Here is a 14,226-nt window from a genome sequence, read left to right as displayed (position 1 = left end):
GCACAGTGCCTCTCAGCCCTGGGGTCACAGCCGAGGGGAGAGCTGCAGCTCCAAACCTCAGTTCTCGTGTCCCATGGAAGAAAATTCAAAGTCAGACACAAAACCCAAGCAAGAGAACTTTATTCTGAGTGAGAGTACAATAAAACTCAAGTGAAAAGCACTGTCGAGAGGGAGACGGGTCATAAGCAGAGAACCACAAAGGAAACTATGCTGCTTCTAAATATACTGCTGTCTGATGTTTGAACTCAGGGGTACGCGACCGCTGAGCCACATCCACAGCCCTATTTTGTATTTTATTTAGAGACAGGGTCTCACTGAGTTGCTAAGTGCCCCACTTTTGCTGAGGCTGGCTCTGAATTCTCGACCCTCCTGCCTCAGCCTCCTGAGCCGCTGGGGTTACAGGTATGTGCCACTGTGCCTGGCTCCATTTGCTCTTTACTGAGGCCGGAGCCACCATCTATTGCCCTTAGGGCTCTGCAGCAGAATATGACCTTGGGAGATGACGGAGGATCTGTGGGTCTCTGTATCACCCCCTTATTCCAGAAGCTTCTTGGTCTTTCCATCTCCCCAGTTGCTGCTCCCTTGATGTGGCTCAGTGGTTAAGTGCACCTGGGTTCAGTCCCTGATACCTCCCCACCCCCCGAAAAAAAGAAGAGAGAAACTAAACCACATTCTAGTCCATAAGGATAACATGTAGAGATGTAGAGAGCTCCTAAAATAATTTTTCAATAAATCCATCAAAACCTTGCTAGAAAACAGATAAGAAAAGCAGATAATTGACCAAAACAAAGACCCTCAAGCCTGAGCATGGTCGCCAGTCCCCAGAGATTCACTCACTGCTCAGAATCTGGGAGCCCAGAGTCGGAAGCTGCCAATGGTACACAGCAGAAGTGACGACACAGGGCTGCAAGGGGTCAGAGGACAGCAGGGCATCAGGCACCTGTGCAGAGCCTTTGCAGCCCTGTGTGATCACTTCTGAGAGTTCTGGGTCCCCAGCACAGCCAGGAGCTAGCTCCTCTCCACCTGGCTCATTAAACCTAAGGGCCTGGTCCCCAGTGCCAGTGTCCCCCACCCAGCTCCCTCACCCCTGCCAACTCCTTCCTCTTCTCTCCAGGACTTTGGGGCTTGTCCTCTTGTTCCCACCAGCTCATTCCAGGTGCATCATAGCAACTTCCTGGAACTGTATCTGCCTCCAGGCCCCCACTTCTCCAAACAGCAGGAAGAGGGGTCCTTTACCATGGAGTGTGTCCCTCCTCTGCTTAGTCCCGCCATAGGTCCACATCGGAATCAGTTCCTAGGGTGGCCGATACAAATGACCACCAACCACCGTGTAACTGAAAACGACAGAAATGTCTTCCTCACAGTTCTGGAGTCTGTGGGCACTGGCAGGACCATGCTCCCTGGGGGCTCTGAGTAGGGTGCTTCCTGCCGTGTTGGAGGAGAGTGGCAGGCATGGGGTGAGCTGGGATGGAAACCAGAGGTAGGCCTGGGAGCCCACAGCCTCTGCTCTGTCCCCAGGGTCCCACAGCTTGCTGGAGAGATTGCTAAACCATGGTGACATCTCTATTTGTCTGTTCAGACTCCTGGCATCCAATCCATGCCAGGAGCAGGGGGCTATTTGGATCCTGGAACAACAATTGGGACAGGAAGATGGAGGAGCTGTCACAGCCCCAGGTTGAATGAGGACAGCACAGGAGTCAACAAGTCCTACTCACTTCAAGGAAGTATGTGCCTACGAGTGATCCTGCCAGCCATGGGCGGCCGAGGGGCAGCCAAGAGGCACCCGTGGCCCAGTGAGCTGCCTGGGCTCATGCCTGGTTTGGGTACACAGGTCTGCATCACCCCAATTGCCCAGGCCACTCAAGTCAAGCAAATGAGATTTAGATGATTTAAAATCAGATATGGACGTGCACCAGGAGTCCCTGTCTGTCTGGGGAGGTGCTGCTGGGATTGTGGACTGAGGCCAAAGGCATTTGAATCTCATCTGCATTGCTCTGGTGTTTTTGTAGTTGCTGTTGTTGTTTCAAGGAAAACATACTCATGATTTGCTTGTGTAATTAAAACAAAACAAAAAAAGGTATGTGTGTGTGTGTTGTTGTTGTTGTTGTTTTTAACAGAGCAAACTTAAAAAAAAAAAACTTACTGCAAAAATACCAACTGTTTTTAAAGAGACTCCTTTTCAGAAGTGGGAGGTGGGGAGGAAAAGGGCCTGGTTTAGAATCTCAGGTGCTGAGTGCTCTGGAATCAGAGCCGGCTCTGGTGGGCCTCGGTTTCCCCACCTGACCACAGGGAGCGGGCCTGAGAGTCTCCGGGTCAGAGCTTGTTTCAGGGACAGCATTCTCTGAGAGGCCCGCAGGGGCTTGGGCTAAGCATTTGGGAGTGGCTCCAGAGCCTTGGGGCTACAGCAGTCTCACCCTGCGAGCCTTCTGGGCCGGCCAGCTAAGTTACACCAGGCTCCAGAAGGTTGTGGGGCACCCCAGCCTTAGTACACTCAGACCGAATGCTGGCCGTGTTGCCTGATTAATCACTTCTCTCTCCATCTTTGGGACTGAACAGCCATGATCTGTGGGTTTCATTAAGACAGAGATGGTTTGGTTAGGGATATTGGCTCAGTGACCCTGCCCCTGGCACCAATCACTATGACAACAGCTCAAAAGGGTCCCAAGGGCCTAAGAATCCTGCTTCCACTGAGGGCGAGGTTGGCTGAGGTCAGACAAAGAGGGATTAATAGAGCCTGTTCTCATTAAACCACAAGGCGCCATTATTACAAGTGGCAATGGCCCTACCAGGAGATACATCATGCTTTCAAGTCACAGAGAACCCAGCAAACTAAAAGAATGGCCTTAGCCTGGTCCAAAAAGTCACCCTGGAGCCCAGAATCAGAAGAGGAGGAGAAAGAGTAGAAAGAACCCAAACGTCCAACCCAAATGCTTCCTCTTAAACACAGTAAAACCGAGCAGTAACAGTTTAGTCTTCAAATGATGATGTCAATTATGTTTATTAAATTAAAATCCTTATGGTACATGGGAGTCCGTGTCTGCATTTTTGTAAAAACAACAACAAAAAAACCTCACATATATGTATATACAGGGAAAATTTAGAAGAAAATATTTCAAAAGGTTAGCCATAATTATCTTCACAAAGGGAGATTGTGTAAATTTTTTCTTTTGGCTTATCTGTATTTTCTATAAATATTATTTTTTTGGTACCAGGGATTGAACTCAGGGGCACACGACCACTGAGCCACATCCCCAGTCCTATTTTGTGTTATTTACAACAAAGTCTCACTGAGTTGCTTAGCCCCTTGCTATTGCTGAGGCTGGCTTTGAACTCGTGGTCCTCCTGCCTCAGCCTCCCAAGCTGCTGGGATTACAGGCTCTCTTGTTATTTCTAAAAACCTTAATTTCCTTAAAAACTGGTGCAGAGCATTAGAGGTCTGTCATTCTTTCCCTCTGGAATCAAATTTTGCTTAACAAAACCCACAAGAAGGCACTGTGAGTAAACCCAGGAAACCCAGGTCTGAGCCAGGGCTTCGGAGCCTAGGCGTTGGCAAGCCTCCCCAGGGTGGGGAGGGCTCAAACGCATGGTGCCTGTGGGCTGGGGTTCATGCTTGATGCTTCCTCCAAGTCACATTAAAGACACATTGATGATGTCGCATTTAATCCTGATCGAACTGGGAGCCACTGAAGAGCTTCAAGAAAGGAAGTGAGGTACTCACATTTGTGTTTTCAGAGCAATTTAATCAATTAATTTTTTAATATTTATTTTTTAGTTGTAGTTGGATTCAATATCTTTATTGATTTATTTTTATGTGGTACTGAGGATCGAACCCAGGGCCTCGCACGTGCTAGGCTAGCGCTCTACCGCTGAGCCACAACCCCAGTCCTAATTAATTAATTTTATTTAAACTTTTGGTGTTGATGATTGAACCCAGGGCCTCACACAGGCTAAGCACTTGCTCTTCCATTGAACTCTGCCTCCAGCCCCCTTTTATGTTTTTCAAATGATTATTACAACAAGAACAAGTTCATGTGTGACAAAAACTATTAGCAGGAAGAGAGTTGTGGATCCAGAAAAAAAAAAAAAAGAGAGAGAGAGAGAGAGGGAGAGAGAGAGAGAGAAGAAAATTGGGCTGTGAAAAGATAGGGTATCAGGGACAAGATATGTGTGCTGTTTTCTAACTGATAAATCTAATGCATTTCCCTTTAAGAGGAGCTATGGGAGAAATTCATTTCTGGCCTCTGTGCTGGAGAAAGCCAAGCCTTCTCTAAATTACGGGGTGGTTTGCATGTCATGGGTCTGCGTATATCATAAATAACTGCATTCTCCTCTTTGCCTTGGCCCCTGGGAAACTCTATGTATGCAATTCTACAGATTAATTTACCCTTGGATTTGCCTTCAATGCATACTTCAATTTGTCCAGAATTCCTTACTTATAGTATGTTGCCTTATTTGAATTTTCAAAAGTGGCATCAAATTATTTTTGGAATGAAGTGAAATATAATGAAAGAATTTTTTTTTTAAGTCTGGGCTTGAAAAAACAAAAACTCAACAGTTCTTGAGCAGTTTCTTAAATCCTTATGATTGCTCATTCAGTAGATTTTTAAAAAACCAAATGACTGTTTTGGTGTAGTCATAATTATCCATGTTAAATACTGATTGAAAAAACTGGGAAGTCTATGATACCAGAAGCACAAGCCACAAAAGAAAAACTAGATAAACTTCAGTTAAATTTAAAACTTTAGTGCTTAAATAGACACCATCAAGAATGTGAAAAAAAAAATGGTCCACACAATGGAAGAAAATATTTGCAAATCATGTATCTGCTAAGGGATTTATATCTAGAATACATAAGGAACTCTTACAACTCATTAGTAAAAAGACAACCTCATTTAAAAATGGGCAAAAGATCTAAATAGACATTTCTCCAAAGAAGATATGCAAATATCTCATAAGCACAAGAAAAGATGCTGAAGAGTGTCATCAGGGAGATGTCACCCTGATAAACATGGCTCTGATTAAAAAGACAAAGATCTACAGGAGGGGAAGAGACAGGGAGCTCCAGACTCTTCTGATGGGAATGTTCAATGGTGGAAAATGGCCTAGCAGTTTCTCAGAAAGTTAAGCACTCCATTATCGCATGACCCAGCGATACTACTAGGTGCACCTAAGAGAAATGAAAACCTATGTCCACACAAAAAATCATACATGAATGTTCATAATAAAAGAGGAGGAATCAACCCAATGTCCATCAACTAAGGGATGGATAAACAAAAACATGGTGCGCTCATACAATGGAAAATTTTTTGGTCCCAGAAAGGAATGAAGTATTGAGACTCGGTAGAACACGGATGAACCGGGAAGCATTAACAAGGTGGAATAGTCAGAAATGCCCAAAGGCCACACGTTCAGTGTTGTGTTTATATGACATGCCCAGAGGGGAAGTAGAGTCAGAAGGTCTCTATTTAGGACTGAGGGGTGGGGATGGGAGCGTGATAGCTAAGAAGTGTGGAGCTTCTTTCTGAGATGATGAAAAAGTTGTAACACTGGTTGTGGTGGCGAATGTGTAACAACTCTGTGGATATAGTAAAACCCACTGAATCGTACACTTTAAATGGGTGAATTGCAGGGTATGTGGACTTGATCTCAATAAGGCTATTTAAGAAATCAACTGTAAGGTTATCCTACTGACCCACCTGTAGACTGGGACAGGGACCCCAGGTCTTTGGGTTGTCACCAGGTGGTTCTAACTCCAGCTCAGTGACTTCTCAGTTCTCCTCAGACAAGGCACTGCAACTCCCTGTGAGGGACACAGTGACACCTGATGCACAGCGGGCTCCATCAGGCCTGGAAGGTGCCAGAACTCGGCAGGTCCTGGGTATGCCGCTTCCCAGAGGACCTGCTATGGCTTGAATGTGTCCACAAAAGTTCATCTGTGGGAAACTTAATTCCCAAAGTTACACATGAGTTATTTTTGGATGGAGAGCCTTTGGGAGCTAATTAGGACTAGATTAGGTCTTGAGGGTGGGGCCACCGTGATCCCATTAGTGGCTTTATAAGAAGAGAAATGACATCCAAGCCAGCACATTTGCTCTGTCTCGTCATGTGAAGCCATGTAGGATGCAGTAAGAGGGCCAGATGACAAGCACATGATAGCACTTGCTCTTGGACTTCCCAGCCTCCAGAACTGTGAGCCAAATGAATATCTATTCTTTTTAGATCACCCAGTCTCGGGTGTTTTGTTATAGCAACAGAAAATAGACTAAATGCTTCTAAGACCTTGCCCTCAGAATGTGTGAAACTTCCCAAATAAACAGGGCCTGCAGATTTCCTTTTATAGGGTCTAGTTAATGTTTAAATATTTAAATAAAAATTCATTAGACTTTTCAGGTCTGAGAGCTTCAGAAAAGTTTCCAGAAGGCAAGAGATGTAGCATAACTAAGGGCACTTCTGTCCTTGTTCCATAGGGAGCCCTGGGGCTGGTCAGAGAGATGGCTGTCCTTGTGTCCATGGTCATTTAAGTTAGAGTCTCAACTGTAGACTCAGTAGTTTTTTGTCCACACCTGAACCCTGCTTCTCAATACCTGTTTTAAGGACTTTCCAGGGACAGCTCTGTGACCGGAGTTTTGTCATAAAATATCAGCAAGTCAGTGGCAGGTCCCTGGTGTTAGAGACAAGATATTTTCCCTTTCACAGATGAGGCTGTGGAACATGCCCAAGGTCACTCGGAGAGGAAGCATGCTGGGATTCAGGCCTGGCCTATCTGAGCGGAAGCCCATATGTTCTTTCTCCCAGACCAGTTCCCCCAATTTCCCCACGTCAGAAGCCAAAAAGATCACAGAGGAGGACAGAGGCTGCTCCCAAGTCGGGATTTCCGGGCTGTTCTTGGGCCTCCCCTGGTTGTGCTACCTGCCCGCCAGCACCCAGCACCCCACATGGTCCTCTCCCCTGAGTGCTGGGTTCTCTGCAGCCCAGCCTCCTGCCTGTGACTCTCTCTAAACTTGAGGCCAGAGCGTCGTGTGAAGTCCCACAGGAGAACAGGAGAAAGAAGTACGGATGTTCCCAGTTCCAAGCTGCAGTCTCTCTCTCAGGAGGCCTCACGTTGCCAAGAAAGATGAAACAGATGTCTTGGCAGTAGCTTCACATGCTTCCTGCCAAGCCAGGGAGAACTTGCCTTTGGTTTAATGCAGCCAAGACAGACAAGTCCCAGCCCACATTAGTTACAGGAAATGCACACACACACACACACACACACACACACACACACACACACACACACACACACTAGCCTCTTAAACCCGGGAGGCCTGCAGCTCCCAGCAGGCTCTCTTCATCAGGATTTTGACGTCAACTATAGAAACATGTTGCTTCTGCCTGCTTGCTTCATGCCTTCAGGTTCTGCGACCCCCTAATTTCCCAGGTAGGTCACCCCCTGCTCCACATCATGTACCACTCCAAGGCCTCCTGGCCTGGCAGGAAGGTCACCTCCCTTTCTGGGCTTATTCTTATCATACCCTAGGTACTCACTTCTTTTTAGGAGGAGGGGTGATAAAATACACAAAATACAAAATGTACCATTTTAAAGTGTACCATCCAGTGGTGCTTAGTACGTTCCCAATGTCGCACAACCGTCACCATTATCTTCTTCCAGAACAACTCGTCACCCAAGAGGAAAGCTCACACCCACCAAGTGGTCACTTCCCATTCCTCCCTCCCCAGTACCTGGCAACCACTCAGCTGCTCTCTTTGTCTTTGAATTTGCCTTTCTGGATATTTCATGAGACTGGGTAATGTGTAGTATGTGGTCTTTTGAAACTGGGTTCACTTCTTTTGCTCAACTTCATGTTTTCAAGGTTCATCTATGTTGCTGCATGTACTGATATTTCATGGGCTGGAATTCAAACACTTTATGGGTGGATAACACTCCATTGTATTCCACTCCACATTTTGTTTGTTCATCCATCAGCTGATGGACATCCGGGTAGTTGCCACCTTTTAGCTATGGTGCATAGTGCCATTATGAACATTTCTGCACAAGTTTTGTTCAAATGCCTGTCTTTAATTATTTTGTTAATATATACCTAAAAGTAGGATTCCTGGTCATGTGGTAATTCTGATTAACCTTTTGAAGAAATAAAGGAACTATTTTCCATACTGACTGTATCATTTTACATGCCTACCAGCACTGTATGAGAATTGCAACTTCTCTAAATCTTCACCAACATTTATTTTACTTTTAATTTTAGCCATCCTGGTAAAATGAGTGGTAGCTCATATGGGTTTTGATCTGTATTTTCCTGAGTCTAATGATATTCATTGAGCATACTTTCATGTTTGTGGTCTCTTTGTATATCTTCTTTGTAAAAATGTCCATGTAAGTCCTTTACTCACTTTGTAATTGGATTATTTGTCTTGTTGAATTGTAAGAGACTACTTCATATACATTGAATGGTCTTGGCGCCCTTGTTCAAAATCAAGTGCCATTGTACCAGTTTGTGTCTAGACTCTCACATCCATTCCACTGACCTATGTGTCTAGTCTTGTGCCAATACCACACTGTTTTCATTACTATAACTTTGTAGTAGTGTTTGAAATTGGGATGTGTGAGTCCCCCAATCCCCCAACTTTGTTCTTTTCAAAGGCTGCTTGGCTATTCATGGTCTCTTGAAATTCCCTATGGATTTTGGCATCAGCTTTTCTGTTTCTGTTTTTAAAAAAAGTTCATTGGGATTTTGATAGAGATGGCACTGATCTGTGTATCCATTTGGGGATTATTACCATTATAATAATATGGAGTCTTATAAAGCATGAACATGGGATATCTTTTCATCTCCTTAGGTATTTTTTAGTTTCTTTCAACAGTGCATAAAACACTGTTGTCAGTGTACAAGTCTTTCACTTCTTTAGGTAAATTAATTTCTAAGCATTTTATTTTTTGGAGGCTATTATAAATGGAATGACTTTCTCAATTTCCTTTTCCCAATGTGTATAAAAATGCAACTGATTTTTTTCTGTGGCTATTGCACCCTTCAGGTTTTTTTTAATTCATGTATTAGCTAGAATAGTTGTGTGTGTGTGTGTGTGTGTGTGTGTGTGTGTGTGTGTTTCTTTAGGATTGTCTACATATGAGCTCTTGTCATCTGTAATTAGAGGTGGTTTTACTGATTCTCTTACTGTCTCTCTGGATGCCTGTTTTCTTTCTTACTAGCTCTGGCTAGGATTCTAGTTAGTGTCAAGTAGAACAAGGGAGCATAGGCATTTGAATCTTTTGGTCCTAGTGTGGCAGTGCTCTCTTGCCTCTCATTGGCTCATCTCCCATGGTCCCTGAGAGTCCAGGTCCTACCCTTGCCCACTCTTCTGCTCTAGGGAAACTATTCTCCAGCCTTTGCCACACCCACACCCTATAGTCCCCACTTCTGCCTCCTATTTCCCAGTTGAATTTCCTGTCTTTCTAGCTAAGAGTTTTTTAAGGAGCCCCTGAGTTAATACTAGTCAGCCTGTCTCCCCCTTAGTCTCCTCTTTCAGCCCTCAGCGCCAAGGGGGCAGGTGGGCCTCTCATAAATTCTAGGGTCCTGAAGTTCTGGGGTCTGTGTTTGGAAGCCTAGAAGATCAGGCTTGCTGAGAATAATTGGGTCTTGGCCTGGCTGGCACAGGAAAAACAAATCTCCATATATTGCCAGCTGATTGATTGGCAGGACCCCAGGAAAACTGATGGCCATCCAAGAAACACAGGTGTCCAGGGCACCTGGCTCCGTGGCAGGTGGAGCCTGCTGACAAGCCATGGAAACTCTTATTTGTGGGCAGACCATCCACTCCTCCCCCCACCCTGCTGCCCGTGGCCCTGAGGCACCTCTGTGAAGGCAATGACTTGAGACACACAAACATGGGTTTGGAGCACAAGCCCAGAGTCAGAAGCCAGAATGATCCAGGAGGTGAGCAGCATCCCCCTGCTCCCTGCAAAGCCAGGCATACAGTGAGATTCAAGGCGAGGAGACTTCTCTGGGATCCTGCACCTCTGTGAGGCAAGGCCAGAGTCTGCCAGCACCCTCAGCCAAGACCAGCACCAAGTGACTCCCAGAAGGATTTGACAAAACCCTCACCACAGCAGGACAATTTAACATCCTCAGAAATGATGTGAGGTGGACCCAAAGCAAGTAAGGAAAGAGAATTTTGAGACACATAGTCAATGACTTTGAAACTATATATATTCTGCAAATAAAGTGTATGTATATAAAATGTCCATGGAACATTTGTAACTATTGGTGTGTGTGGGTATGTGTATGTGTGGTTGCAAAGAAAATTTTCAAATTATAGAAAGTAAAAGTTATACATTCCCATCCTCAAACCATATAATTCAGTGAAACTAGAAATGAATTATAAAAGGTAGCAATAATAGTGGGAAAACTGTGGGAACAAAGATACAAACATACAAACATCAGTTGTACTCTAAACAGATTCTGTTTTGAACAAGAAGTAAAAACTTCAAATTTAGGCTTCTTCTTCTTTTTTTTTTTTAAAGGAAGGAATTTTTTTTAACACCTTTATTCTATTTATCATTTGTATGTGGTGCTGAGGATTGAACCCAGGGTCTCACATGTGCTAGGCAAGCGCTCTATTGCTGAGCTATCACCCCAGCCCCAAATTTAGGCTTCTTGAAAATTAATAAACATGAGAACACCACATGATAAAATGTATGGGAGATGGCCCAAACTGAGCTCAGAGGAAAATTTGTAGCCCAAAGTGTTTTCTAAAATTAAACCAAAAAAAAAAAAAAAAAAGCAAATAAAAATTTGATATGAGTCTAAAAAAAATGACTAAAAACAATTAAAAGGAGAAACAAATTTGATACAGTTCAAAAGAGTAACATATTGAATTAGAAAAAAAAATAGTAAAATAAAAACCAAGCTAGCATAGAGAGAAAGGATGGGAGAGGAGGGGAGGAGTAGGGAGGATGGGAAGGGCTGCAGAATAGAATAGACAATATGATTGATGAATGTACAGTCCATGTATGTATTATATGTCAAAATACATTCTGCTGTCATGTATGACTAAATAAATAAATAAATAAATAAATAAAAGACTAAAAAAAAAAAAAAAACCAAGCTAGCTTTTTACAAAGACCAGCAGCATACATTTCTCACAAATACGAGTAGTAATCAAGAGATGAACAAATAACAACCCTACAAATGAAAACTGAACTGACACCACAGATATACACAATTTTCAAGGTTACAAGAGAATAAGATATATATTTGAAATCTGGATATGGTGGACAATTTCCTTGAAAAATAAATGCCCAAAATTAACTTGAAAAGAGTCAGAAAAACATGAACCTAATACCCATAGGAGAAGCAGATAATTATTGATGAACTAGGAAGGGGTACGGCAGAGTGATGGACAGGTGAAGAAAAGGACCAGAGTGAGGCCAGGCCTGGGGAGCTGACAGGGGACCTTGACCATCACTTCCCATTTTTGCCAAGGTCCCTCTGTTGCCCTGATCTCCACATGAGCCCAGGTATCCCATTCTGGGGTTGGGGCTCCCAGGTCTCCTCCTTAAACTTAGGACCCTGGAGCCTCAGGTCTAGGTCCTCCAAAGCTGAGCTCCAAACCATCAATGCCAGGGGAGGGGCGGGGAATGATACCAGGAACAGGCGGAGGCCACAGCAGGTGTGGAGTAGGGGTCAGGATATGGCCTGTGCAAAGTTCCTAGCCTGTAGCTGGTAGCATAGTCACAGTCCTTACGTAACCATGGGACAAAACAAAACAAAGCTAAACAAAACACTTTCCCCTTCTTGGGCCACTGCCAGCAACAAGAGGGTCACTGTCCTGGGAGACAGAGCCAGGGGACCTTTACACCAGGAAAGGACCCTGCCCACTGCTCTAGCCCCCTGTGAGGGTCCCAGGGCCTCAGGGACATGACCCTCACTCTGCCTCCTGAGAGCCACGCAGCAGCACTTCCCCTGTCCCAACAAGCCACGGACTGGCACTGTCTGATCCAGGGGGGCCTGAGGGGAACCTCAGCAGGACTGTGACTTTAAGGCCCACTGCAGGGGCCCAGGTGGAGCAGGGGGTCTCCTCCCTGGAAGGCCCTGGAGCTTCCCGAGGGCTTTGGGGCGCACCCTGGGTGTGCTCAAGGCCGCTCTCATCTTCATCCCAAATAGGGAGAGAAGGAGGGTGGCTTTGCTCAGCTGCGTGTCTCCCACCTCTGAGAGGCCCTGCTCCCCTGCCACACGTCCTCCCTTCCTGCCCGTGCAGGAGAACTTCAGGGAGAGGAGAGAAGTGAAACACACGGAGGAGAGAGGTGCTTTCAAGGAAACAAGGCCTTGAAAGGAACCTCCCTTCTGGGGACCTCCTTTCCTTCAAGGGTGCCCCCAACTCCTTTCTCCATTTGCCCATCTTCAGGTGGGGTTTAGCTTTCCAGGTGGGGAACACCGTGGAAGGTGGCGCAGGGCCAACATCTCACAGAGTCTTCCGGGTTAGGGAGCATCCTCCATGATTTATTTTAAGTAGATTTTTTAAAGAGCGATTTTAGAGTGATTTCCTCAGGAAAATTTAACACAAAGTGGAGAGTTCCTGTATCCTCCTGTCCCCCCCACAGGTCTAGCCTCCTGACCACTGACACCACGCACCAGAGAAGTACAGACACTACTGCCAATGAACCTACGTGGCACCTCACTATCATCCAGCCCAGTCCACACCAGAGTCCACACCAGTGTACACTCTAGGGTTTGCACCAAGGCAATGACACATATCCACAGAGAATTAAACAGGCAGTTTCTCTGACCTAAAAATCGCGTCCTCTGCCTGCTCATCCCTCCCTCCATCTCACACTTGGCTACAATTCATCTTTAACTCTGTGGTTTTACCTTTTCCATGGAGTCATACCATCCGGGGCCTTTCAGACTGGATCTTTCACTGACTAATGTGCACTCAAGGGCCCTCAATAACGTGACCTCATAGCTCATTTCTGTACGATGCTTCATAGTGTCCCACTGTCCAGCTGTGTGACAGCTCATCCAGCCATTCCCCTCCTGATGGATATCCTAGTTGCTTCCAAGTGTGGGCAATTATGAAGAGATCTGCTGTGAACATCCACGTATGGAGACTTACGTCCACAACTCCTTTGGGTAAACACCAAGGGGCATGATTTCTGTATCTTCTGATAAATGTTCAGCTTTGGACTGAGCTTCCTTTTTCAATGGCTTTATTGAGTTGTAATGTGAATGCAATAAAGTCCCCCATTTTCAGTGTCCAGGTGGTGAGTTTGGGTGAGCACCTGTGGTCACAGTCACATTATGCTCTATGGGGCTAAAGGTTTCCTGCTGCTGTCAGTCCCCGCGAAGTGCCTGCTCTTGGTCACTACAGCTTTGCTTCTTCCCGGATTCCATATAAATGGGAGCCTACAGTCATGGTGTGGGGTCTGGCTTCTTTGGCCCCACATGCTTTTCAGACCCGCTCATGCCGGAGCCACCGGAAGTCTCCCCTTTCCTTGCTGAAGAGCACAGCACCATACATGGAGGCTCCGGTCTGTCTGCTGACCCACTAAAGGCTGTTGGGGTGGCTTCCTCTGGGCGGAGGGAATTGCTTTGTGGGCGGCCCTCCTGGGAGGAAGGGGTGAGGGCTCACTGGGCCCCCAGAGAGCGGGAGAGGATGAGGGAGCTCCACAGAAAGGGCAGCTCCTGCCTCCTCAGCAGCCGCCTCCCTCCGCCACCTCCCTCCCCGCCTGGCCAGTTGCTCCGAACAAAAGGTCAGGGCCCCTGAGAGGGAGGGCAGTGTGTTTATTTCCGCATCTCCATGGTGCGGGGACAACTGCAGTGTGGGGTGAGCTGGGGGAGCTCCCGCGCCACAGCCCGCTGCTGACCTACCAGGGACCCTCACCACAACGGCGGCTTCCAGCACGTTCCAGCTGCCTCCTCCTGGCCCCTCCAGGGCCCCTCTTCACTTCCCAGGCCCCCGGGCTCCAGGCTCCTCATGTCCGGCCCCTTGTTGGTCTCAAATGGTGTTTTGGCATGTGCCATTTCCCATGTCCCCACCCCACCATGAGGCAGCAGAAGCAGGGCCTGTTATGCCGCCCCCCACCCCCCCACAGATGGACTCAGAAAAACTGAGTGACTGGCAGAAAATGACCTCTCATGGGAGGTGACCCTCCTCTCACCTACATCCACCTTCCATGGCAACCCCATTGTTTTCCCTCTCCACCCCAAAGTCTGTCCCTCCCTCCAGAAT

At 46.3% G+C, this 14,226-nt stretch overlaps 1 protein-coding gene across 2 annotated transcripts in view; it reads right to left on the bottom strand.

The window, feature by feature from the left end:
- Hs1bp3 (HCLS1 binding protein 3) overlaps positions 1 to 14,226 on the bottom strand; it is a 96,386-nt gene that overhangs the window by 45,396 nt on the left and 36,764 nt on the right. The gene's annotated exons all lie outside the window — the stretch shown is intronic.

This window comes from Ictidomys tridecemlineatus, chromosome 12 (assembly GCF_052094955.1).
Source record: "Ictidomys tridecemlineatus isolate mIctTri1 chromosome 12, mIctTri1.hap1, whole genome shotgun sequence".
Lineage (NCBI taxonomy): Eukaryota > Metazoa > Chordata > Mammalia > Rodentia > Sciuridae > Ictidomys > Ictidomys tridecemlineatus.
Note: the sequence above shows the minus strand (reverse complement) of the source record. Positions and strands in the feature narration are given on the sequence as shown.